Here is a 4842-nt window from a genome sequence, read left to right as displayed (position 1 = left end):
TAGAATTTTAATAAATTAATCACGAAAAGATATAATGAGGGTGACCATGTTTGATTAATCACTTTGTACGTAGACTATTTCAATTTAATTTTGCTTACAATAAAGAATAGAGTATACAATTTTAAAAATGTATTATAAATTATATAAGTAGGTAAAGTTAACTCAATTTTGTTCAGAAATAAAAATAGTTTTCGGAGTAAAAATTACAATAAAAAATATATTTGATACTTGATAATTGATAATTTCAGAATGTACAGGTAAATTTTGAAAATTGGCATACAATAAGATTTGTGAAGCATGAGTGCACGCTAATAAAAATGATTAAGTGATTGTGCATTTTAATAATATTAATATTAATAAAAAGATAAGTACCAAAACAAAATCATTTAACCATTTATAAAATTAGGTTTTTTTTATTTAAATATACTTTTAAGTATCTTAATTGTTTACAGTTAACCTAAGTTTGAGCGATTTATAAATATTGGTCAATTTTTTATAATGTTTCATTTTTTCTATATAATGTAAATACTAAGTATTATATAAAATATCCATTATTAAAATTGTCCCAGTTTATGATTTATAAATAGTTTCACACTTGTCAATAAGCATAAACACACATCATATTATGTGTATGACTAATTGTTTAACCTAGGTACATCATTAAAATATTGAGTCATACTTTATCATGCAAACTTGCTTTCATATTTTATAAGATTTATTTTAAATTTTTAGAATAAATATTAAATGAATTATCGAGTACAACGAAATATTTAAAAGTTCGTGGTATCTCGTTGCGCTCGACAATTCACATAACATTTATTTTTACGTATCTCATTGTGCTCAACAATTCACAAAACATTAATTATTCTAAAAATGTCATAATAAATCTTATAAAATATTTATTACCTAAACTCTAAACTAACGATCACCTATGATTGCCCACCAGTTCATATACCACATATATGGTATAATATCAAGTACAATAAACCGAAGATTAAATATATGAATCATAACTACTGTGGGAGGGTGTGCATGAACTATCTTTCTTTCCTGGTATATTTTAAACTTTTTATAAACATTAGCAGATATATTTTGTTGATTTAGAATATAACATTTATTTTGTTAAAAGTCGTTCATTTTTAAAGTTTCAATATTTTTCAATATTTTATTAAAAGTTATTCGTCAAATTACCAACGATGAATGCCAAGTCTCTTTTTAATTTATAACAAAAGTTAATGGCTTACCTACATCTTATAAGGATTGGTCCGTAGTGATGAAATATTTGAATAAATCAGCAAACCACAATTGTCTAAAGAAATTAGTTGTTACAATTTACATAAGTTTTCTTTTGACACTAGTAAATTATACTTCCCTCCCCCTCAGATCAAGCAGTTGCATCACTTACTGCAGTATATAGCGACTGAAAAATCTGTATATATTTTTAGAATAATATTACAATGAATGACGACAAAACGACTTCACCTTCGATAACCACCTACCATTAGAAAACAAGTTTTATCGAATGTTTGTAACGACAATAACGAATACAAACCGTCAATAATTAATTGGGGGGCTTCTTATATTAACTTAAATGTTATTTTTAATAGCCACAAGAGGCACCGCTATATCACCAATCACTCAATAATTTTGATAGTTTATAGCTCACTCATAAAAAGAATAATACTCAAACTATTGGGTATATAAGGTAAATTTTTTAAATTTAAAGTCTATCTTTAAAAAAAATGTATAATATATTACTAGATGTTTTACACAATTTTATTAAAACTTGGTTAAGTATAGATGGTCAAGTATAAAAATCTGATGATATTTTTGTGAGTTTTTAAAAGATAATCGTTAAGTGTTTTAAGTGATGGTTAAATTAAAAATATATATATATATTTTACTATTTTTATGTATTAAATAACATTTTTAGATAATATTATTCTATTTTATTTTATAAAAAGTTAATGGATATTTATTAATGAATATAAATTATAATGTATTTAAAAAATTTTAACCATGTGTGAGCTTATAGCCTATAAGTACTATGACTAATGTAATAAACTAATAACTAATATACGTAAAACACTTAACTATAAAATTATAAGATACGATATTGCATAAATATCTAAAACAATATGCGTCCTTGAACCTCATAATAACAATATTTTTGTAAATTTATATCCTATACTTAACATTCATATTATTATACTTTACGTACTTATATAATAATAAGTAATAATAAATTGCAGACCTTTTTTTGACTCAATAATACTTGAAAACATTATACCTAGTGATGTATTGCTAAAAATAATATTCCTGGATACACGATTTTTTCACGTAGGTAATAACGATAAAAACTTTAGCAATAAGACCTATAATTTAATAAAGATTATTTTCTTCGCTCTCGAGATTATTTTATTTTTGAAAATAGTCTTTTGTAATTTTGTATATAGTATATATTTGTTGTTTTGGTATTTATCCATACAAAAATTATGAAAACGTAAAACGGATGAAGCTAAATATTGATGATAGTTTCTATTTTTGGAAATTTAAATTTAGAAAAATTACAAAACATATTTTACGTACTTTTAAAGTAAAGTACCCAATAATTTAATCTAAATATATATATAAATGATACATATATGGCATGTAAATAAATGGTTATTGGTTTTGAAAATAGTTTTTGATAATTATCTACGAATAATTATTGAATATTTTGTTTTAGTATCATTGAAAACTTTAATAGGTATTCGGGGTAAGATGGCTGTATGCCCGCGGTGTATAAATTATAGTGCATTTAAAAAGTGTTATACACTAAAAAGAAACTAAAGAAGTTAGTACACTGGGGCTGGATTTAAAAAATATGTACAAAAGGAGTTTTGTTCCATATCTTTCACACATATTTTCATATATTATATTAATATTATACATCATTTTGTTTTAATGGTTCCTCGATAAGGGATGCCAAGGCTCCAATCCTTGTTTCGGCTATGCGGCATATTTATCTACTCTAAATGCATCACTGATTATAATATTCGTACCATTTAAATACACAATATTACAACAGATAATTATTATAAACGCTGTATAGCAACGAGACGGTATTACGACACAAGCCATTGCCGTGTGACATTTCAAATAGAATATAATAGTATGACATTAATATCGATTTACGCGATCGTTAAAAACCTCTGAACAGCGGACACAGGACACGTTGTTTTATTTCATACGCCGATTGAGCTGTTGTTGCCGGCTAATTCGATCGTTCGACCTACGCGGAAGCCAAACAAGTACAACAACATCAGCTACCGCCGAGTAAAATACAAACGGCTACAAAGACTACAGATCGTACACACGATTTTGATGTTTGAGCGGCGGAACGAACGAGATTTCGGAAATCATTTCGAGTGTACGCGGCGGTGGGTGAGGTGACCGCCGCCGCAGCAGGAGGTATGCACAGGTACACGATAGTAATAATAATAATAATACTATTATTATTATACACGAATCGTCCTACCGAACCTGCCGCTGTAATGACGACCGCCGCTCACCGAGTTCAATCGACCTCGGTTTTTCGACCTTAATATAATACAGCGGATGTGACGGTGCGGCGTGCGTGATGTCGTGTCGACGCGAAACGAGTATCTACACTCGCGAATCCCATACGTATTGCATACATCAATACAATACCTATATATATTTTTTATAATATCACAGTGTCGACACGACATAATAAGTACCCGGTATACCACTAAAGTGGTACCTATCTACTTTGTGTTTATAAATAATCGTCGTCGATGCGACGATGCACCGACGACGGATGCTGTTCCGCCGATGTGCTAAACGTTTATTTGCGAATTACGAGACGCTGATGTAAGTGCTTTCGCAACGGTATATTATCGGCGGCGCCGTTCCTCTGAAAAAACTGGGGGTGCCAAAGTCCTTCTATTTGTTCGTGTAATTTTATGACCATCGTACGCCGATCGGTTTTATCGCACCAACGCTATATGGTTGTATTTACGTTAACATAAAATCAATTAGGTACATACATTTTATTATTTAAAATGTCCATCAATTTGATTGTATTATCCGCCCGAGTACACTGCAAACGTTTGGTAATTCGGTTATTTGCTGAAGTTTATAAAATAATACAATAAAACTGTTTTTATTCAATTATTACTAGAATGTTAACGAATACGAAAACAACGTATGGGTGTTCATTTCGAAATTGGGTGAGAGGGTTAAGCACACTCGAGCACCCCGCCCTGAATTGTACATATTATGAGTACGGCAGTAATCGCATAGAGTGGAAAGGGTTGGTTTTCTCGTTGCAGAACCCCTCGTGTGGAATTGTATACGTACGTCCGTGTACCGCGTAAAAATAAAAGTATAGGCCACTATACAACGCTAGCCCTCATCGGTTATCCAACCGTCAAAAAAATCCATTCAAATTTCCGTCCACGATTGGACATTACGAGCGGATCGTTAGTCGCCTGCCTCCGAACGATCATCAAACGTCAATCATTACGACACGCGTTTCACAACGAGCCTAAATAGGGTACGGCAGCCGATAATCATCGTCACATCGTGTGACTGCTGCGACGGCGTTTCGAAATATCGCGAAAAAAAACCCAAACGCACGTTCGGCAGACGCGGTCGGAGACGTAATACCGCAGACTTCCACACTGTACACACTAGATAAGGAAAACTCGTGTCATCAAATGAATCTCGTTTCGCCGTTTTCTCGGACGGCAAATCGTCACGTTCCTCGTTTGACAAAACGTTTATCTCCGGCGTACCGGTATGCCGCCTAAATCGTTTGCAATTTTTTTTTTTTTT

The sequence above is a fragment of the Melanaphis sacchari genome, unplaced genomic scaffold (genome assembly GCF_002803265.2).
Source record: "Melanaphis sacchari strain LSU unplaced genomic scaffold, SCAv2.0 Contig109_pilon_pilon, whole genome shotgun sequence".
Classification (NCBI taxonomy): Eukaryota; Metazoa; Arthropoda; class Insecta; order Hemiptera; family Aphididae; genus Melanaphis; species Melanaphis sacchari.
The sequence above is the reverse complement of the archived record's forward strand: the minus strand, read 5'-3'. Positions refer to the sequence as shown.